The sequence below is a fragment of the Stigmatopora nigra genome, chromosome 4, assembly GCF_051989575.1.
Source record: "Stigmatopora nigra isolate UIUO_SnigA chromosome 4, RoL_Snig_1.1, whole genome shotgun sequence".
In the NCBI taxonomy this organism is placed as follows: Eukaryota; Metazoa; Chordata; class Actinopteri; order Syngnathiformes; family Syngnathidae; genus Stigmatopora; species Stigmatopora nigra.
The window spans coordinates 5,980,393-6,004,582 of NC_135511.1; the positions used below are offsets into that span (position 1 = coordinate 5,980,393).

At 39.7% G+C, this 24,190-nt stretch overlaps 1 long non-coding RNA gene across 1 annotated transcript in view; it reads left to right on the plus strand.

Annotated features, from left to right (window-relative positions):
• The first annotated feature begins 12,458 nt into the window (after window positions 1–12,458).
• The window catches only part of LOC144195690 (uncharacterized), a 29,515-nt gene continuing 17,783 nt past the window's right edge, over window positions 12,459–24,190 (plus strand). The window contains exon 1 of the long non-coding RNA XR_013326141.1: window positions 12,459–12,564. This is a non-coding gene — a long non-coding RNA (uncharacterized LOC144195690). The remainder of the gene's footprint in view (window positions 12,565–24,190) is intronic.

Here is a 24,190-nt window from a genome sequence, read left to right on the forward strand (position 1 = left end):
AACGGTACATGTGTTAGCTGTGATTATAATTCACTTCAAGCGGAACTTTAGTTTGGACAAAATATAAATAAACATTATGGAAAAATGTAGGAGGCAAACCTGTTTATAGATATCAACCATTATTCAGCAAAAACTGAAAGTTGCAGTCAGGCAAAAAAAAAAAATGGCCAAACCCACAGTAATGGAAGTCTTGAGTTGAATGGTACCCTGTGAAAAATTAACGAAGCAAACAGAAATGACAGCACCCTCGTGTACTTCCAGGAAAAGCTTATTGGGGAACTGGTCAGTCTGACTAAAGACCCCAAAATACTCCCCTTGGTGGCCATAATGTCAGTGAAATAGATTTATTTCCAGACTAAGTTAAGTTAATGCGAAAGTGCTATAATTAAAACAAAGATTGGGCAGTAAAATGGCACATTACTAAAAGGTGGACAGGTAATACAAATCAAGTAATATAGTATAATGTACGATCTATGATGATATTTCCCCAAAATGTGGCTAGTTGAACAAATCTGCTTGTCAGACCACGACACTGTAAAAACAATGTCAGTACTTAAAATTTTAAGTCAAACAGTGTTTGAGTTTGATGGGGGTGCAAAGTTACCGCTTAAACTCAATATTTTAAATGGACTGGACTTCCATTTAAATAGTTTGAACTCCAAATTTTAAGCAAACTGGACTTCATCTTAACTGAACAAGTTGGCCAAGGTCAAGTTTACACAAATTACGATTTACTAAGAAATTTTGACATGCACCCACAACCCATTTAATGAAAAATATTAACGACAGAAAATGAGTTTGGTGAAGTCAACCTCAAGTAAAGCTGTCATTATCTTGCAAGCATCTTATATTTAAAAAAAAATCCTTGTAATTAGTCATTTTATTCAGCACAATCCCATCAATGTTATGAACAGAAAATAAATGTGGGAAAATCTTTATCTGTTTATCCGTATTGCCTGAAAAAAAACCGTTGACTTGGCAAGGCTTTTCCAGGCTTACATTTCAAACCGTTTAAAAAATAATTTCTCAATTGTTCCTTCCTTTGTTTGAGAAGACGATGACACATTTGATCCCATTTCTCTGCATCACATGTCAGATGCTTCATCCCCGTCAGCATGGCAGCTCCCTGTCCGCCAGGCAAAGGATCATGAGTGCTGTGGTCGGGAAAGGCACGTTAAATGTATGATTTGTGTGTTGCAGAAGTATCTAAAGGGATGGATATGTGCCAAAGGCCAGAGCAACACCATGTCAGAGTGATAGCAGACGATGCCCATTGCAAGACGACTAATCCAAACAGTCAGCATAACCATGAAACCATTCCCTCTTGGGATTCCTCGACTTCCTGCCTATGCGCATGTCAGCAGGGCATCCTGAAATGGAGCCTACCTTGGTCGGCAAAGTCCACATTTCATTATACTCTGTTTTATCATATTGGGGTGACCAAAACTGCGGGAAATACCGAGCTTCCAAGTTTTCATCAGGACTGTCAAAAAGAAACAGGTCTACAGAATTCAAATGTTCAATCTCATTTTCAGCAAAAATGTTCAGTGTCGATACTATAAGTGCCTTATTATTTTCATTTCATTTTATTATATGGTATACTGTTGGTTTAGTGTGTCTACTTTCTAACTCAAGCATATTTACTGTGCTGCCTAAGGTGCTGGTATGAAGAATGGGAGTGATTGTTTGATTTATATACAACAGCTTGTTTTGTTTTTGACTGGTAGTCTGCAGCAGAATAGACATTGCCTTAAGTGACACATTCTTATTCAATTGAACCAGCTGTATTTGTGACATCAAGTGCTTGAAATGAGTGCTTTGCTGTTTAATGTTGTAGGCTCCAACATTATTTGTGGAAGCAGCTAAAAAGTGCAGCATATTGTGTCTCTCATCTCATTTTCTGAACCGCTTTATCCTCACTAGAGTCTCAGGAGGGGCTGGAGAATATCCCAATAGACTTTGGGCCAGAGGCAGGAGACACCTCGAATTGGTGGCGAGCCAATCGCAGGGCACAAGGAGACAAACAACCATTCACGCTCACACTCACACACCTGTGTAGAGTTTGTATGTTTTCCCGGTACCTGAGTGGGTTTCCTCCGGGTACTCTGTTTTCATCCCAAATTCCAAAAAACATGCATTGTAGGCTGATTGGACACTCTAAATTACCCCAAGGTAAGGGTGTGAGTGTGCATGGTTGTCCTTCTCTTCGTGCCCTGCGATTGGCTGGCCACAAATTCAGGGTGTCCCCAGCCTCTGGCCCAGAGTCAGTAGGGATAGGCTCCAGCACCTTTTCAACATGCTGTGTTCCTGCCAAACTTGGTCAAATAAATTGAATGTCTATAGCTGTCAATGGATCTAAAAAAAATATTCTCAATTCTTTTCAGTTCAGGTTAAATTTCTTTTGATTAAAATAACATTTTAAAGAGAGAAAAATGACATGCAAAAGTAGCTAATGGTGATGTTATGACTTTTAACCTGACGCAATCGTATTACATGGCACAGAATTAAAATGCCATCTAACGAGGTGCTTTCGATGTTGAAATACTTACTACCCAAAACATTTTTGGTTGTTGCAGTGAAGCAACCTGAATTCAGAATTAAGCATAGCACCAATTTTATGCATTTTTATTAAGTTCATACAGTTTTTTCCCCCTGTTACTTATTGTACTTATTATTCATTCATTTTTCGATCCACTTTCCGTATTTCATAAAATTTGAATATGTCACTGACATGGTAGCTCAAGTCTAAAATAAACCACTGTGTATGCTATATTAATTGTCCATCACCGCTCAGAACATGCCATCATTTTCAGATTTGTACTACAAGGAACATGCTGTAGTTTCGGACAGAGAGCAGTTCTAATGTGGAAATGACCCTGGCGATATGAATAGTAGCTCCCTCTAATAGTTGTGGTTTTTGAAAGTTGGTTATGGGGGTTTCCTCCAATTCCTTTAAACTGTCCACTGCTGTCAAGAGCAAGAGCTCCCCACATACGTCCAGCGATTTGGCCAAGTTCTAATGTTTTTTTCAGGTGTAAAGGAGTCTAGGGAAAATTGGTAATGGACAGTGGCAGTGGGGCCCCCCTGATGCCACCTGAAGAATCATATTGCTCCCCCTAACCACTGCTCTTTCCTCCTTGTGCATACACGCATAGAAAGATGTTCCTTGGAAACAGAAGGAGCGAAAGCTGGCTCTCGGGATGGGGATGTATAAATAGTCCTCACACTGCACAACATGTTCTGTTTTGATGTAATTATGGTGCAGGAAAAGCCTGCTTTAGCAGGGAGGGATCTTGGGTAACTGTTAAACTCTTCAACGGGGGGATTTGCTCTCGCAAATGGTTGCACCTGGCTGAGCGTCGCACGTTTTGGACCAGCGAGAATCAAGAGACAGACATAAAGATGTAGACAAAGCGAAAGTTGAGAGACTGGGATTGCCAGAAACACCTGAACTTGATGAGGGCCAGATGTTCTGGCGCCATTACAAAGAGAAAACAAAAAGGATTTCCCAAGTTGGGTCAGGGAACTCAGTCCATAGAGCTATAATCTCATTCTAATGGATCATTTACTGTGACACTGATTCAGTGTCTCAGATGTACTGTATTCTGTACCCTAGGAGGAAAAAGACATTTAGCAGTATATATTACTAATTGTTTTATTTACTAGGCAACAAAATGGGAGAGAATATTGTGTAATGCAGAGGTTGGACGTTATTTCTACAAAGGTTGTAGCAACTCCTTGGTTTTTGTACCCACCGATATGGCACAGACATCAACATTTAAAAGTTGGAGAAAAAAAACAGTATGTTATGTGGAAATATTAAAACTATATGAGATGGAATTTAAATGTATTTTCTGATTTCTCATGCTATATACATTCTCTTAACTTGATCTCAACTTTAAAAATTATGATCAAATCATAGTCTAATACAATTTTAGGCAGAGGCAAAAAGCACCTATGCGCATGTTAACACACGGGGGCGCACTAATCCTATCCCTGCTGCTGCACATGGGCTGTCAGTGTAAAGTGAAGCAATTCTTTCCAGCCCATTGTTCCTCTTCTAAATCAAGAAGTCATGAGTGGATCTACATTTGAGGAAACAAACTGAATTTAGTCCATCAAATAACACCCAAGTCAGGAGAGTGTCCTTTTTCATGCAACTTTGAATGTTCAAGGACACACTGTGTGTTTTTCACTTTTAAAATATCTACATACTGCATTGAAAACCTTTTCAGCTCTTGTTAAGGATCAGACCTTTTTTTTCCAAAATGCAATAGTGTTCTGCATCATCTCTCTTAGTACTTGTTCAAGCCTGTGGCATTGAATGATTTGAATTCTTACTCTGGTGAGTTTCCCCCCTATGTGAATTAATTAGTCTTTGCCAAAGCGGGCCACATTTGTCATTTGAATTTATGCTAATGAGTGCCAACATCTCATGGAAGAACTGATAGGCCTGAGCAGCTGCTCTGTCCTTGCGGGGCCTAGCTGTCTACCCCTTTTTAACTGCTCCATCTCTCCATCTTTTGGTTACTCCCCCTTCCTCTCCAGCTCTTTTTCTCCCTCTTTTACTCTTGTCTTTGCCGCTTGTCTCTTCTCGTGTGGCCTTATCATCACAACACCTCCCCTGTTTCTTACCCCCTACTGGTCCTGGGCTGCATGACCTGTCAGAAGAGGGTAGAATGGCCGTGTCCCAGGCTGATAAGGCGGCTAATTATCCAACATGTCTGCACACTAAGGAAAGTGGATGAGCTAACACAAAGCAACACTCACATAAGTCTGTGTGGCAAGGACAGCATCAGACATGGAGTCAGGAAGGTATGTCAGTAGAAGGAAAGGACCAGAAATGAAGAAGTGGGGTTCATAATTTTGATTCCCTAAAGACGCCTGTTTCTGAAGACTTTCCATTAGTTTCAGTAGAAATCAACACTCTGCTGCTCTTTCTGCAACACTCAGTTGCAGCGAGAGAGAAGTATTCTGTAAGGCTCTATTTTGAAATGTGTTTCAAGTAGTGGAGGTTAGGGTTAGTGTTTTTTACCCCACTTACTGTAAAGCGAAGATCTGGTGGAATAACTTTAGCAGTCAAAATCTAAGGATTTTGAAGCAAAAGTTAACCTGGTGTTAGCGTTGCTTGGTTTTATGCTTTTTTCTTACTGGTGTCATGTCTGAGTGATTGCCCATTGTGTTCAGCTGTCGTTCCTCCGCCCATGGTGTATTCCCTGCTTTCTCCCTCGTGTGTTTCCCATGTGTTCCTAATTGTCTCGTCAACCCATGTCAGTCTATTTAAAACCTACTGATTGTTATGTCATTAGTCAGATCGTCTGCTTTTGTTTGTCCTGGCCATGTTTCCTTGTTACTTCGATCCATGTCCCAAGCCCTTCGTCCATCGGTTTACCGTCTCTCTGTCCTTGTCAGGTTTGGTTATGTGATTTTATTGCTAAGTCGTTGTTATTTTCTAAGATCCTGCTTAAGTTGTTAAAGTTTTGGTTTGAGCATCACCTCCATCGTCCTCGACTGCTCCCCTGCGATTGGGTACTAATTCCTCATTACTTTGCCATGATGTCTTGCCATAATGTCTTGCCAAAGACGTAACACTCGGCTTGAATTTTTAAGCCTTTCCAACCAGTTTGACTATCCCGATAAGATGAAATGTTGTTAATGTAGGGTCTCTAATTGGCTTTGCATGGCATCCCGAAAACATGCCATATTTATACTTTTTCAACTTAATCAAATTACATCGGGAACTTTGTTTTTATCACATCGCTCCCAACACCCTAGAGTGTCTGTGGTAATTTGGCTCGGATACATTCCACCTACTCAAAAGAGGAAAGTAAAGACTAATGTCATTTTGAGGGGATTATTGGGATCTTTCAACACATCTTAGTCTGCTGTAAAAGAGAGGAAGGGAAGAGCTAGGAAAGTGAGAAATACACGCCATAGAGCTTGTGTTTTAACATTCACATATTCTCCAGCTCCCTCGCTCTTCTCCAATCTCGCTCATTTTTCCCTCACAGCACCAAAAGCCATATTATGTGCTTGTCAAGATGGATAAACCCCTCAGCCAAATGTTCAGATGAAAACAAATAAGTAGGAGACGTTCATGTAATCGCTTCTGCCAGAGAAAGGCTTTAAGAAGAACATAAACACTTTCTGGAAATGCGCCTCACATGCGCTAATTCCCTCCTGCTTTTGTTTGAGTCTCATTCAACTTCAGGACCATTTTCTACTGTGCGGTGATGAGATGTCACTGTTGAAAACACGCTTAAAACTACTTAGCAGCATGGTTAGCATCACCAAAGTAAAAATAAGAGCTCATATTACCTTGCTGCTTGTGTAACAGTCATGATTACATTCTAGGGAGTTGGGCGAGGGGTGGGGGGGATTTTAATTAACCGTGCTTAAATTCTGAATAGAGAAAAGGGGAAAATGTGCCACTATTTTCTAAAATGATCAAACTCAGAGTGCCTTATTATCAGGTCATGGTTCCTCTTTGTTTGGAGTGGTGTGTTTTTCTATGGCATGACTGGGTTGTTTTCACATGAGAAAAGTCCCCCAACTGTCACTGCACTCCCACAATCCTTCGGGCCAAGCCTTTGCGCAAAATTCCCATGGTGGTCTTTGGACGGCTCGCAGACGAACGTTCCAACTTCCTCAGTCGGATCGAGAGTTTGCTTTCCTTGTCACACAGCAGTAGGCTTCCAGCTCTGGTAAAGATAGGGTGAATACAGTGAAAATAAATGACAATTCACTCAACATCTTATGTTAACATTTATTATTTTGTCTGTCTAGGCATACTGGATTAAAGCAATAGGCTCCTACACAGATTTTAACTCTAGAATCTGGACATTTGACACAGTTAGGAATGTGCATGAGAGAGAGAGAACAGTGAGTGTCCCAGTATAAGAGAAACATGTCCAAAGTGTCCTAAAGGATGCCTTAAAAGTTATAGAGAAAAAGCTCTGATCTTTTTAAATATTGACGTATGAGGACACGCAACTTTCTCAACAACCACTCACCTCACGAGTCCATTTCTCCTCTCAATCCTGGCCTTCAACTAAAAGGGCTGCCTCAGTGTTCACAGTTAAAGTTTAAAGGCTTATTTTTCGGCTTAATGTTGCATCTATGACAACAAATCACATCGACCTCATATGACTTCCAATGCTAAAGCCATGTATTGTGCTGAAGTTTCACATGTCAAGAAATAAAAACTCTGTGTTCACCCTTATTGCATTTCATCCATGAACATACTACAACCCACCCTTAATTTTCTAATATTCCTCAAAATACAAAAAAAATGTATCCATTGAATCAATTTACTTGTCCTGATAAAAATACACTCAGAGGAAACAAACAACAACTGAATTTTTTAAATAACAAATAATAGCATTTCTCATTGCACCCTCACCGTGAAATTGGATCTGGAATGAAGCAGCTAAAATTCAATGTTATCACATTCTGTGTTTTTGTTTCGTAACTGTGGGATTGTTGGTTCTAATAAACATGTTTAAAATATGATTATTCATGCGACATTGTTTCAATAACATTTTTACCATACAAGAATATAGCAATGAATCATTCATTTTTTCTGAACTGCTTATCTTCACAAGTGATCTGAGGGGTGCTGGAGCATATGCCAGCTCACTACGGGCACCAGGCCCGGGGACGGTCTGAATCGGTGGTCAGCCAATCTCAGGGCACAAGAAGACGGACAACCATTCACCCTCACACTCATTTAAAATGTTCAAACAGACTACTCAGCAGAGTACCAGGAGAAAACCCACACAAGGCTAGGAAGAACATGCTAACCACTCGGTTGTCGGTCCACCATCCAGTAAATTGATGTATTAAATAATATTACAGCCATTGGAGTAATATGAATGTTGCTGATGTGCCTCATTAGTTTCTGTGTTGTAATTGTAAAGATGCCAAAATGATTGCGGTCAACGGTTTATTTTTAAAGAAACTGATTGGTCGGTCGTTCGCAATCAATGGCAGCAACTGAGTTGAAGTTGGTAGTTTGATTGTGCTGTACTCTCATCTTTGAGTTAGGTTTGAAATTCATGGAATGTTTCTTAAAAGGATAACCAAAAGTGATGAATCTCTGCGTCCTCATCTTACACGAAAGCCTTGTTTAGAACTGAAGCCCCAAAATAGACATGCTTTTAAGGTCTCTGAGCCAGCTGGCAGGTTTCTCGCTGGGAAGTCCCGGCGACTGTAATGCGAGGGCAGTCATGGGGCTAAATAATGACCAGGCCTCCTCTAGATTTGGTTGCTCCAACTAAATGGAGCAGATCAATCATGCTGGACGGCACAGTGACAGTGTGTTAAGGATCTGTGGCACGGCGCAGGGTTTTTGGATGCAGCAGCCTTTTGCGACGCTGCTTTGCTGGCTGGCAGGCGCACACAACCATTCCTCTCTCTTTCCTTTGGCCCACCAAGCAGATGGCGATGGCAAGGACGGAGGTGGCAAAGCCCGCTCTCAAGCTGGAGACAGTAGTGATGAGAGAGATTGGGGTTAGTGAAATCTGGAGCGAGATCTCAAGCAGCTGACGAGGACAGAGAGTAGACGTGTCAGCCGGGTCTGGGTTGGATCACAGGTCTGGTCGGGCCTAAAGCAGGGTTGATGAGGCGTGGCTTTGGGTAGTGGTTTGGGGATACAGTGGCCATGCAGGTTCCAGACAGTGATGCAGTATGGGAACATGTCTGAGGCTTCCCTGGCTCAACTTGTGTCAGAGTACATGTGTGCTTCCCATGAGGTAGTGTGAGGTCTGTGTTTAGTGGCGTCCAGAGATTGGGCCAGACTCGCCTCGTAATGAGACACTCAAGAGGCACAGTTGAAGAAAAATGTGACCTATTTTGGCCTATAGAAGAGATTCTCTATTTGACAATTTTCTTTGCAGTGAACATTCACAACTTTATCTGCATCTGATTTATTACTCTTCTTCTAATTTTCAGGGGAAATGACAATAGTGGAGAGTTTTTTGACAGTTTCAATCCTGACCACATTGACTTCCATTTTGAGGATGAAACACAATCTTTTTTTTTCCGTAGAAAATAATCTAAGCAAGATGTAGTAGTAGTTAATTTGTCTGCTAAACATCCATTTTGTTCCCGTTTTTTTATTTCTCTCATCTCCTTTTCTGAACCGCTATATCCTCAAAAGAGTCGTGGGGGTGCTAGAGGCTATCCCAGTTGACTCCCGGCCAGAGACAAATTAGAGTGACCAATCAGCCTACCATGCATGTTTTTGGAATGTGTGAGGAAAGCCACGTAGGCCCGGGGAGAACATACACACTCTACACAGGTGGACGTGACCTGGATTTGAACCCAAGATCCCATAGGTATAAGGCCGACACACTAACCACCAGCTCCACCGGGCTGGTCCATTTTTTACTTCCCTCTAAAAAAAATTGAATCATAATCTTCTTACAAGGATGGTTGTTTACAAAAGGAAGTCTGTTACTTTTTGATGACGCCCGACTCCTTTGAAAATATGAAGAGGACATGCTTCTTTGCATCCAAATATACATTTTGTCATTCAATTTCAAGTCACTCAATTTGAAATCCAACAGTGTGCGATTCTTTCGGCTGAGTTGTTGGTAGTTGCGACTTCTGTTGAGCGGGAGGTGGGGGTTTGTGAAGGGGAGTAAAAAGAAAAAGCAAACGGAGACGGAGGTGGGTACCACCGAAAGTTTCAGCCACCAGCAGAAGAGAAATTCAAAGTTTTCTCACACATCGGTGAATGGTCCAACTAAATACTCCAGATGTATTTTTTGACGAAGGAATGACCTCCCGCACCCCCGAAAACAACTTAATGGAAAACTCCAAAAAGGGAAATTTGCATGTGATACTACGCCTAAAAAATAATTTTGCCAATCATTATGGCTACTTTTTGGTAAATACCATGGTGATGATTGCTATTGAATAGTTTAAGTAAAACCCATGGGCAGTTCAGCTTTGTGATCTGTTTTCTTTGTGTTAGAGAAACAGTAGGAAATGGTATTTGGCTTGTCACTGGGCTTTGTTTACTCTCTAACAATGAATCCTCCCACCTACTTTAATGCCAGTGGTTTTAAATGGAGTGCTTCCAAGCTCACTTATGGAGATTCTGTTTAGGTTTTTGATGCTTTCATATTTTAATATGGTCTATACCATGCCTTGAATTGGATGAAATTATGTTGTCTGAGTTCATTAGAATAATTGTACAAACATGCATAATGAGAATATAGACCAAGCGGCAATATGAATATCCAATATAAACTCATTAACTGCCATCTACAAGGGGAGAAACCCATCTTTTTGAATTGGGAGATTGAACTGGAATCACAGCTTTTATGTTTTCTACTGAAGCTAAAATTCCTGTAATGTTTAATATTTGATCATTATTTTTTTGCGTCTGCTTCTTATTTTTTTTCCATGGTGTGTATATATGTGTACTTACTCGACAACAATATAATAGCCCGTTACTTTAATCTAACTGAACATTTAAAGTACCGATCTTAGTCTGCCTAGTTTTACATCCAACAAAGAGATACTCTAAAAAAAGTATTCAACTCCTCTCCTCTAATAAATTCGGACGATTACCAGGACAGGCCAATGACTTCCACAACTACTGTCTTTATCAGTGCCTGCAGTATGATCACTGTCTAGCCAGTACTCTGGACACTGTAACTAATTGGAGATCCTTTTTTGTTATCACTCCTCTCATGGAAGTTTAAATGTAAACAGGGTTGTGATGAAAGTGCCATTATGGGGGTGGAGGGAAGCGGGCAAGGCCACTCCGGCACTCACACGGCATGCCTTATGAATAAGTAATGGTACTGGACGTGTAGCGGTTAGTCATAGAGAACCAAGGTCCGTGCATCAACCCCACCTCTGTTAGCCTTGTGCATATTTCATCAGATTCAGGGGTGGGGGTGTTATATTTATGGGGAGGGGGGTAGTTTGAAATAAAAGGTAGCTCATACAGGCTCTCTTCTGTTCACTGTCACAGGCTTGCAAAGTTTAACAATACCAGGTATCCTCTCTTTTGCAGCTATTACAAGTTCATGTTGTTTTTCTCCGTCTTCATGCGCTTGACAACAAAATGGCGCAGACTGCCGAGCCTGGGAGAACACAGCCCAGTTTGTTAATGTTAGTTTTAACAATTAAGACAAGTTTTCCTTACAGAGTCCAGATGACCGTTTCCTCGAGGACTCTGATTAAACTTGGCATGGAAAAGTACACATAAGCTTCCAAGCTTCAAACTAAGAAATAAAACAGTTAGTTGTTTTACTTTAAGTGTTTATATGATGTCACTCATTACCTGTTTGATGTTTTGCATTAGTTGTGGAGTGCTCTTAGAACAATCTTTAAATAGTTTCACTAACGCTGCAGCTCTATGTATCAATCTTTCTATGCTTGATGTACTCAACTCTCCATTGACAAGCAACAGTGCTTATTAAAATGAGCTGCTGATAAATGTACTTGACGTATGCTGATGGTCCGCCACCAATCGATGACCTTCGTGATACGATAATGGAGGTCATGTTAGCCGATTAGATCTGGATCCTATTTACTCACTGCTCAAACAACACCTTGAATTATTGATTTGAAGGAAGGAAAGATGTCCTTCAGAACAATATTACACACAAAAGGCTTCTCAGGAAGTAACAAACAAACTGTTGGCAATTAATTGGCTTGTTAGAGTATAAGACTGAACTTTAGTTTATTTTGGTGGTACACAAAAGTAAACACTGGAAGAATGGGAAAAGTATTGCACATTAATAAAGTACATGATTTATAGTGAATAAATATATCCATAATTGACATTTGAGAAAAATTGAATTCTGATTTAATTTACACACCAATAAATGGGTTAAAAATAGTAGTGTGAAGTTCCTGTTTTTGTGGCATTGAAGCTGGCGGCCATGCAATCCATTTCAGCTGCTGCCAACCTCCCCCAGGCAAAATGGATTGGACGTTTAGTGCTGTCAATGGCAGCCGATAAGTTAAATGATTGCCCAAAAGGGTTAAGTGGTCATCCAGGCCAGTTCAACATCACACGATACAATAGTAAATGCAAGAAAGGTTTTTTTCCCTTTTAATTAATGCTCTAATGAGCCTTTGACCTCCCATTTCCCACCTGCTTCGATTCTACAGTTGGAGGCAATTTCAACCATTTGCACTGAGACTTTTCTTACAGTTGGAAGTAGATTAAGTGAATTGAAACAAGCAGGCAAATAGTGCTTTGACAAAATAGCTAACCCAGAGGTAGTGTTATGGCTGTCAGCCTGAACACATGATGTAGGAGGGTGTGGTTTCTTTTCCCCTACAGGTACATTGAGCTGTGGCCCCACCCCTGTGACAAAGCCCTGCCCAGGCCAACACACCTGTGACAACTTCCCCATCATTCCTCCTCCAATCAAGATTCACTTCCTGTCCTTATTTAAACCCTTTTAATTTTTCAGTTCAGGTTGACTTGGTTTCTCTTGATTCCTGACTTTGTCTCCCTTGGCTGCCTGTGATTGAAGATGCTGAGGCAGTGAAGTCCTTTCTGTCCTTAGAAAGTACATGATTTAGTGCAAGGTAAAGTTTGATTGCCCAGTTTTCACCTGGTAATGTGAGTATGTTACTCCTTGTTATATTTAGTATTTATGTTGGCAAAGTTAAAGATTTTGGGTTGTATAGGGGGACTTGAGATAAGTTCAGACACCCCAGGATATACATTTAGCTTGTGCATTTAGACACAAAGTTTTTCCTCTTTCTAGACTTTGATTACTTCAGTTCTGACAGTGGCACCCTTAGGCCTTATTTCCTGTATTTTGTGGGTGTTCATTTGAACACCTGTCCGGGAGGGTGTTTTTTACCGTGTTTATTTGAGGGTGCCACTTTAATATTTCATGCTTCCCCTATGTTATCCCGTAGTCCAGGTTTTTGTGGACTTTTTTTGTAAATAAAATATTACTGAAGGCTACTTGCAGTGTTTGTCTGGATTCATCCTTGACCGAACCCAACTGCTGTGGTAGTTCCGACTCCTTGGTATATCTTAGCCCAGGGGGAGTTGTAACAGGTAGGCAAACCAAAATGTTGAAAGAGCCAATAATGGACCCCCCCCCCCCCCAAATGAATAAATAAATAAATCTGCCTGGAGCTACAAAACAATTAAAAGCCTTATACAAGCCTTATAATGAAGGCAAAACATGCTGTATCCATATTAGCTTACTATCAAAATGAATAGGCTACAAATGCATCATGAGCATTCATGATTAAATGCTTATTTTTCCTGACATTAAATACAAAAATCTGATTTTGTCATTTTTGTGTATTTGAAAAAAGAACAAAATGGAACATGCATAACCATCTTTGAACATGTTTTCACACTTTATTATATCTCGGGTTGCAACTAAACTTGTAGCAGGAGAGGAGTTTGCAGATGCAATCCATTTCTCAAATCTATTTTATATATTTCTCCAGAAGTAATGCAGTCGCACTTTTTCAATCTTTCCTAACTGAGTACTTGGCTGCAAATGTAGCATCCCTTATCTGGAAATGTCTTTCCACATGACCCTTTGTTATTCAACAACTTCTGGCAACAAATTGAATATTCAGGCTTTCATTCCACATTTGCAATGAACGGAAATGATGGTCCAAGAAATGTCATATCAAATTTTTCCCTCAGCTTTTTATCTCTTGTCCTCTTGGGAAACATGACCCATCACAGAGTTGCCAGTTCGTTTACAACAACAACCTGACAGGCATCTTGCCCTGCTGATAGAAATGTGTTGCAGGCTATTATGCAAATCTTTGTTAACAGAAATGTTGAAATTTAATATTTATTCAACACATTGTTATAGCAATGAAACATGTTAAGAATGTTTGCAAACATTTTTGAATAAGCTCCAGGTATCCACATACAGCGCTAAAGAGCTCGTGCCTCCAGAACATATTGTTGCCGATCCCGGTCAAAACATCTTGCCAGAATGCAACTATTTTGTGAGCACTGCCCTCAGACATGCACCATGAATGGAAAGGGTCAGCACCAGAGCCTTGGCTGTACACCTCTAAATATAAAATAACTACCCTTGTCTGTTTGCAGTATTTTTCTTTTTCAAATGAGTTAATTAGAGGTGATTGTGTGTGGGTACTAGCTGTGGGCTCAAAGCCTTTGGTCATAAATCTGTCTCTTCCCTGCTCATGTTTAAGGAGTGCTGATGAACTTACCGTATATTCACAGTAAAAGGAAGCCAATTTACTCAATTAATACCAAGGACCAGACAACCTGAGAGAAATTAAAATGATTCTTGCTCTGATGGCTAATTCAGCTTTGAATTGCTTGATTCACATGCAGAAATACTGCTGTTAGTCCCCACTTTTCATTTTTCATGAGATCTCCTTTATTGTATGTCAGAAGCTCCTATACAAACCATTGTTTAATGGCATTTCCAGTATGGTATTATGCTACGTTGGCAATGCTTTGTTTCACATGGACTTATGTAGGTCAGACTGTGTTCCTGGAGGCCAACTGCAGGCTTCAATTGAGGGATTCAGTTGAGTCAGCATCTCTGCGGGACCAGGATGCAGCGCTTTGTTCCGCTGTGACTAGGCAACCAGCCTCAATGTTTTGTGCATGCCTGCAACTGTTGTCCCTCTCTTTAATTTAAGTCCGCCTTTGTCCCACTTACACCCTGTGCAGTCAGGACAACATGCATAAACTTCACATTAGCTGCTACATGGGCTGTAGAGTTTTTATAGTGTGTAGTTAGTTTATCTTTTGCCATATAGGACACGTACTGTAGGTTCCTTCTAAAAAAGGTTGGGCATAAAGCCAATTTTACAATTATTTTTGTCATGAAGATTTTCTTCCATATGGATTGCCCTGTGTCCCGTGTATCATATCAGATTGATGCATTACGGTACTGAGTCATTATTGTTCATTTATCACATTTTCTCTCAGAAATGGAAGTATCTCAACATCTCTTCAAGCGCTTTAGACACTTGAGGTGTGTGATTCCTTTCTGTGGAGTTCTAAATATACAGAAGGTGACTTGTAACTGCTCCTAAACCAATAGAAAATGACCCTAAATCAACAGTAATTCAATGGAAAATGTTGATCAAAGAACAGTGGATGGCTTGAATACTAAAAAATACATTGCCAAACATTTTCCAGAAGTGACCAAAAATAAGCAGGAAGTGACCTTTGTAAATTCTGCCCATTACAACCATAGACATCGTGTTCATTTAAATTAGGAGAAATATTTCTAAATGCTCATCATTGTATTTTTTTCCTTAATTTATCTTGTTTCAACCGATCCAGCTCGACAGTTTAACCAATTATTTTTTTTCTGAATCAAACAGCACCTGATTGCTATCATCTGATTACACTTTTGAGACACATGATTTGTCAAAATGTATTTATTCTCATGATCGTCTGGAATGAACACCTGTACCCACTGCAGCCTCTGAGAACTGGTTCTGACACCCATGCATTAAGCCACTGTGAAATAAATAAGCTCTTTCTTAAGGCTGCCGAGATTCAAAAGGTGACGACCAGGATTCGTACGAGCTAAATACTTAATGTTGGCAATGGCAGAAGACTGGGATGTTAGGATGATGCAAATGGATATATTGTGTTCACTATTTCACAACGCCAACGTCATGATGAATAATTAAGTCCTATTCATTTATTCCATCTGTGCTCTTATGTGATGAAATCCCTTTGGCATTTTCCTGGGTATCATCATCATTGCCAATGAGTTGTACAGATGTTGGATTTCTAATCTAATTTAAAAAAAAAAATTACACACAGTTGTTTATTTTTCTTTTGCAAATGGGTAATTCAATGTATTTTTAGTGACCAAATTGAGGTATCTCACTCACAGTATTTTCCTTCAGAAAGGTTACTGTGGATTTAAGGCTATAATTTAATCATTGATCAAGTGGTATTAAGAGCCATTTCTTTTTGCTGCTACAATTACTCAACCTCAGCAAGTCCATCCATTTACTTTATTGAAGTGTGATTTGAATAATTACACAGTGGAGCATTTCCAACGATTGAGTCGTCTTGATTGTATTGTGGGCCATTGTGAGTTGCATATGTATAGTTGGTTATAGTTTTTTACTTGATTGCAGTTGATGGTAGTGGCTATCATAAGCTATTTTGTTATTTGAACATAACTTGATTTTTAATCGACTGGACTCGTACTGTTACATTATTTCATTTTTATAATTTTGTGATCTGAAATTCTGCTTAATTATGAGACACGAATACTTACCAACTCTCTTTTTCCCCCCTTAAATCTTCTTACCAAGGGTGCACACAGTGGAGAGTTTGACCACATTATTAGATGATATAAAAACTGGAATACAGTAATTGAATTTTACAACTGACTGCAAAGTGAACTCTGTGGTTTGCTTTTGTATGCTGTATGTAAATAACTCATCAATACCAATGTAATAACTAGTGAAACCACTTTCTAAGCACTTGTTCATAAAAAGGATGGCATTAAAACAACTTGAAGATTTATTGTTATGTGGCAATCAGTTAGGAACCATTAGGAGCCATATTGATCTTCCACTACTATGCTATAGAAAGTGATATAAAACACAACAATAGCTTTGGGGGTGTTTTTAGGCAGTGCACTTGCAAGATTGTGACATATTCTAACAAATAGAGAATGAAAGCGTATCTCATTGCTAAGATATTTAAGGTAGCTGTTTTTCCACTTCAGTACATTGTCTTTTTTAATTTTAGGAATAAAAAAAGTTCTGTAAATGGTCAAAATTCACACAGAACTTGCAAGCAGAAGACCGGGGATAAAAGAATGGCAGAAGTTATTCGGACATTTGGAAAACCCCAACAATATCCTTCCCCAATGAAACCAAGCGAGTGGTCAACACTAAGAATAAAAAAATGAACCATCATTATGAGGGATTTATTGCGTAGCGATGGCCTCGAAGCTGGCATGATGAGAGGATGTCACTACACTGACGGAGCGTGGAGAGATGCTGTAAAATATATCTTGGACACTAACTGAGCGCGAAGAGAAACAACCGGTAAAATGTATTTTATAGAGATATATGCTCTAAAACATATCTTTACAAAAACCCTGTGAGCGAGCGGACACCCAAGCAGGTGGCGGGCTAAATATCAAGTTTGTTGTATTGTTCCTACAAAATGAACATTTTATATGACATGTCTGTTCTTTGTTTTGAATTTTAACAAATGAAATTTCCAGCGGCCTGGTGACGCGAGGGGTTAGTGCGTCGGCCTCACAGCTCTGGGGTTTAAATCCAGGTCATGTCCATTTGTGTGGATTTTGCATGTTCTCCCCGGGCCTGCGTGGGTTTCCCCTGGGAGCTCTGGTTTACTACTATATTACAAAAACATGCTATGTAGGCTGATTGGACACTTAAAATTGCTCCTAGTTAAGGGTGTGAGTGTGTATGATTGTTCGACTTCCTTGTCCCTGTGATCCGCTGGCCACCGATTCAGGGGATCCCACCTCTGGCCTGGAGACAGCAGGGATTGGCTCCAGCACCCCCTTTGACCCTAATGAGGATATAGCGGTTCAGAAAATGAGATGAGATGAGAGGGTGTGACCTATATGCATACTCTGCTGTGACCTACAATGTAATGTATTATAATGCACAGTAAATGTAATAGAAATAGTGGTTGGGGGGATATGTTTCGCATCCACTAGATGGTTGCGGACAGGGGGAATGTCATACAATGAATAACAAACATTGATCCAGTTAGGCATTATGTTGCCTGTTATAGTATGTAAAATATGGTTTATATATTGAGCATTTTTGGCAAAGTGCTACTTTTAGTCGGAAAAATACAGTAAAAGGTGCTCCTGTTTGGTCAAATGCCGGTCTCACAGTTTGAATTTTGTGACACTGCATCAAGCCAACTCCATTTTTTTATCAGAGAAATCTTGTAGACAACAATATAATTATTTGGGCCAGCATAGGGGCAAGAGTGAAGATGAAGAGGGAAAGTGGGACTTGGCAGGAAAATGGACAACACATAGCAGCAGAACAAAGCCAAGCAGAGCGTCTAATGTATCAAACACATGGATTAGTGGTTAGCTCGGAGCGCTTGGGCCGAGCGGGATCCTGTGGTTTCCAGCTTTCTTGGAGGCTGAGTCGGCCCTGAGAGGTACATGGGGCCCAATTGCCCTTGTGGGAAACTCCAAGTGTAAATTGACATCTGCCTACAGATAAGTAAATGTGATATAAATCTGTCAAAGAGAATTTATTTTTGTTTGAACAGGCAGGTGCCATGGTTATTAGTTTTCCATATCCATGTAACAAGAATCTGGATGAAACGGAGAAGGGCGGAATTTAAGACTAAGGTGGACCTGTTTTGAGTCAGCCAGGCCGAACAGACTCTAGATTCAGAAAAGTCATAACTTCAATATAAGCAGTGAAGTGTGAATAAAAATACATTAAAATCCAAATGCAGTAGCAATAAAGAAATGGGTTGAATTTCTCAAACATGTGAAGAAAAGTAAATCATTCTGATGTTTGAGAACAGCATACAGTAATTGCATTGATACATTTAATCAATTTGATTATATTCCAGTTCTTCATTACACAAAACCTGCACATTATATTGAAAAACTGCAATGGAAATTGGAATATAAAGAATATGAACAATATATAGGTAGTATGTTATAAAAAAACATTCCTTAAAACTTTAAATATTTATCTGGGATCAATACTGTGTCTGACAATGCCTTTTAAACTTGGCAGTGAGTCTTAGTTAAGAATACTATGAATTGGATCACTGGATCACTCAGTGGACCATAAAATGAACCAATTTCACCACTGCTTCTCCCGTGCGACCATATCTTTGAAATCAACATTATAACAACTTTTCAGAAATATTCATCTTTCAATATATACATAAATCCAGGACATTTGTTGAGGTCATGTTGACATAGCAGCATTCCTGTACAGTTAACTTCATACTCCTATCTTCTCACTTTTCTTCTCGTGGCATAAAGGCTGTAATATTTTCATAACCACGGAAGGATAATCTTGCACTTGACTCCTCGTATTGAGTCATTTCGACAGACCCACTTTTGACCATGCATTATTCACGTGTATTCAAGCCCCACTCTGGCCCAAGGAGGAAGTGCTCTATCCCAGTCTCCGTCACAGGATATCAGCCTCTAATTCATTATTCAACATGCTCGAGCAGGGCCACTCAGTCTAACTCATATTCTGCTTGGACAGAGGAGCATAGTTAGCGACGAGAGAAGATGGTTCAATCTCTTGAGGGTTTTGAACATGTTTAGTTTACTGTTTTCCAAAGTTGTGTGGCAAGATGCACAAACTGGTGGAGAACAGGCTTAAAACAAGCACTTTGTCGAATGCTATGTTCGGACTTGTTACATAAATTATTAGGTGTGTTTAGTTTTTCCGTACCAGGTGATGCAACCGTCTTATCTAAACAAACATGAGCTAAAATGAATGGAGGAAAAAAATGCAACAGGCTTAACAAACATCTACACTCATTCTATTGGGGTGGCACAGATACTTCAGTATTAATTGTGACCACGATTTTGCCTGCCGGTGTCTCTCGGTTTAAATGAATAATTGGACGTCTAAAACCTTAAATGGCACTGAAATATGATGATTCACTGTAAACACTGCTAGCTCAGATAAATTGTATGTACAGTACTATTTACAATATGGAAAAGGACACATTTTTTACATCCGTGCAATTGTGATGCAATGTAATGAAACCATATCCTCCACATATTGCTTGTTGGTCAAACCCAGTGAAATTGAAAAGAGAAGTCTTGTCTATTTTTGTACTGCAGTATTATGGCCTGGGTTTTTGCGTGCTGAGCAAAAACTGACGTTTTCTTATTTATGGTGTGGTCGGAACTGTCTCGTACAGTTACATGATGTGGCAAGATTTTTTTTTTTGTTTTTACTAAAATAACTTGCATTTTGCATTCTCAAAAACCTTGATCTAGCAATTTCCGAACTCTAAGCAATGTCTCCATTTAACACGGTTAACCTGAATGATAAAATGTAGAAAAAATATTCTGCCCTTCATTCATTGAGACTTTGTGTAAAGTTACAGTCCAAATTTATGGGCTAGTGAAAAGTGGTGCAGAGATCATATTGAGAGTTTGGAAGAAGATCAATCTTTCATAAATTGGGTCAGCGGACTGAAGGTCTCGAGAGATGCACGACAGCAGGGAGGGTATTTGGTTTTGGGTCACTAGTACCCCTGACACCGGCAGCCACAGAGCAGTGGGCAAAACAACTGAGCACCATCCATTTCTACACTTCCTCTTCTACTCATCGACTTACCAAAGCTTTCATGATACCAATCATCATCAGTTTTAACTGTTGCGCCTTCCATTCAAATGTTTCCCTCATTCTCTACCTTTGCTGTAACCATTTTTGGAATGATATACTGTGTACTCTATTACCAAAGTTGCTATTATTGCCTACTCAAGTAAAATTTAGTATCACTATAAACAAAGTTGATTGATACTTTGGCTGCCATTGACGGCGATAGATATCCAACCTATTTGAGTGGAATTAACCAAAGTCTGCCAACCCTCCCATTTGAAATGGATTGGGCCTGTAAAATTTTACTGATTTAATTTAAATGTACAGCAGAAGAATAAGAAGACCCACATAGTTGTGCTTCTTGTCAAATACAATGATGAAAATAGTAAAAGAGAACGGAATAGCATTTGTACTGTTAATTAATACTGTGATTGTTAAATAGTGTTTGGGATTAAGTGCAAATAGACTGTGAAATTAAAAATATTTTTTTCCCTAAAAACTTAATTAGATACATGAGCCATACATTAATAAATTGTTTACTTGCCTTAGCAGGTTCCTTATTGCGGTAATTGGGCATGACAGATTTTGCTTGTTAATATTTGTGCCTGTTGCTTGCTAGAGATGATGGATGGGGTGCAAACAGCTGTGGCATCAAGATGCATTTCATGTAAAACAGGGATGTGAAGATGCATGCGTGCGTAGTGGTGTGTGTATGTGTGTGTGTGTGTGTGTGTGTGTGTGTGTGTGTGTGTGTGTGTGTGTGTGTGTGTGTGTGTGTGTGTATCTTTGCACTCGGCGTTGTTTGGCACATTTTCGCGGAGGGGTGTATGTTATCCTTGTCTTTTGGAGTCAGACCCCGGGCTATGTCTAATTGGAGTCTTCACACTTTCAGGCTTGACTCACACTGACACGCTCGACCTTGGCTCTCCTCCCTTTGCCATGAAAAGGGAAAACAGTGACATAGAAACATGCCGCCTTCTTAGCTGAGACGAGAAAGTTGGCTGCTACTGCTTCTTCTTTTTTTTTTTTTTCATTTTCGGTGTCTTTCGTCTGTTGCTGTTCTCAGCTTCAAGAAGAGTCGTTAGCACTCAGTTCCATTTGTAGAAATGAACTTTTCAACCACGGACGGATGATTTCAAAGACAAACAAAAAGGTCATTTGTGTCTTTTTGATGCCTTTAATGCCCGACACTTTTGGTAATCTTAATTACATTTACAAAGGACGTCATTTTTATACACTTATTCTTCGAATAAGGGAGAAGTATTAGAGGGTTCAACACCTCTACTTCTGGGAATCTGAACATCAATACACCTCTCACCGAACTTGCTCCCTCAGGTCCCGCTCCCCTTTTAGCATCCAAGGGCCTGTTTATGGGCTTGATTTTCTTTTCCCATCAGGTAGCATTGATCAAACGGCACACTAAGAGTTGTTCAAGGTGGTCATTACTACTCATGGCAACCAGTGCTGCCTTCTCTCGTGTAAAATCTGTGACCATTATTTACCTGATTGCCCTCTCGTCCATCTATCCATAGTGGACATTTCATGATTTGAGAGGTATTTATATCAGCGGTCGGTGTAAAGTACAGGCTTTTTGGTTGGATCCATTTCGTAATTTAGTCTCAAAATGACCTAAAGCACAGTGATAGAAGATAGGAAGTGTTTTAGCATAACTTGGAAGAAAACTTTACTAACTCCAATTTCTGTGTTAAATGTTAAACTCTTTTTTTTCAGAGGAAACTATAGAATTGTTACTTATATTTTAGAGCAAATGATTAGTACAGATTGTTTATAGCATGTATGATGTACCTATACTTTGAGTATTCATAAACATGTTAAGATTTTAGGATCAATTAAAAACATTGTTAATTACATTTCCATTTAGATATAACTTGTTTTAACTGTCCTAACCAAACTTTTCCCATTGCAACGCACCATCTAGTATGCTCTCTGCAAGAATCCTACTTGACCTAATTTCTCTTTCAGCTTGATTTGCGAGGGCTTTTACACTGTAAATACAGGTATCTCATGTTGTATCAATGAAGACAACATTGATACAACATGGGCAGAGGAAGTAAATCACACAATGTATGCGGGTCTAATTAGTTTACTATATCCACTTCTATTTTGAATAAGCAAACTGCATGTTAACAGGAAGAAGAAATAGGGCATAGACTCGGCAAAATGCTGATTTTAAATTTGTTGGCAAGCATGCACTTGGACAAAAGTGTTATTCTTTTTTTTTTTTTTTTTTTTTTTTACCACACAATCTTAGCTTCCGGCCATTCAGGTTGAGTTGATTGTGTAAAATTGGCAGTACTGTGTACATGCATCTATGTATCGTAAGCACCAGTTGGCATAATAGGCTATACTCATTTGTTTTGCTGGCTTACTTTGACACAGTTCACTGTGACCTTATCCTCTCAAACATGTGCCACGTGTTGTTCTTTGTATCAGGGCTGTCCTAGCTTTAGAGGGCAGTATGACACACAATAATGCCAAATTCATTGGGCGTGTTGTGCATGCAGGGCAGGCTGTGTACAGTACATGTCAAGAAATCTGAACAATGAGTGCTAGGCTCAAGTAATACTTTTGAATCAGGACTTTTTCTCTATCTCAGTTTTCAGAGATTTCTTAACTCAGTTAACTGCCATAGATAGTGGTAGACGTCCAATCCATTTTTGAATGCTAGAGGGTGGCGGCGATCCTAGCTAGTCCTCCCAGTTTAAGTGAATTAGACATTTATCATAATAACAGTTCATATAGATTAGTGGGAGCCGCCTCGTGGTGTAGGGGTTCACTCGCCTGACTTCGGTGCAAGTGGGCATAGGCTAAATTCCTGCTGGTGGCGGTATGATTGGGAGTGCCGATGGTAGTTTGTCTCTCTGTGTGCCCTACAACTGACTGCCGACCAGTCCAGGGTATAGTCTGCCTTTCGTTTTCCATGATCTCCATACTTAAGCTTCGACGGTGCCTCGTGTACGTAAGTTTAAAGTGTTAATAATTATTTCACTTGCTAATGGACACAGTGGCTTGCAGACCAGGGGTTGGGGCCCCCTGATATAAATGACATCGCTGAGAAAAAAACAACATTGGTTTAAAAATAAAAGTCTGACCTTGTAAGCAGTCATCCATATGTTGAGTATTCTTTTCTCTAAATACTTTTTATCTACTTAGATTTTTTTTGGCTGACTGCTTTCACATTTAATTGAGTATTATTCTGAAATGATGTTACCCATATGGGAGTACAATTTTTGGCTAATCCAACCATATCTGTTATAGTAATGTAAATATTGCAAAATTGTTAATTCATTAGCTGCCATTGATATCAATACACCTCCAATCCTTTTAAACGGGTAGGCTCAGCTGGGAATAAATATTTGATGCCAGCCTCGCAAGTCAATTAATGAAAACAGCTACATTATTGACAAAAAATAAGGGTTTATGATGACCACAGTTAATGAAATAACATTTACACTATTCACTTTAATCTTTTTGGCAATAAATTTGGAAGCAAACCAGCTACACAAAGTTCAGCTTTAGATATTCTACTATTAAAGGCTAGGAATAATGTGCACCCGCCCTGTGAAAAGGCTTAGTTTTCCCTTGTAAAATTGAGTTAACAGTGTCTCATTACATTTATGACTACAGCAAGGGACCTTTGGAGCCTGATCCTCAGATTAAGTCGCATTGCACAGATGCACAGAGAAAAGGTCCTTAAGAATATCTTCATCACACATAGACAAGAGGCGCAATTACGCCTGCCACAGTTTCAGCAACAATGTGCAGATACCCGTCATGTTGAGTGGGTTTGAGGCTGTAGGCGGCTTGCCAGGGGAAGGTCAAGGTGTCCATCTTGTATCTAGATTTTTCCGCTCTGCTCCTACATTTGTTT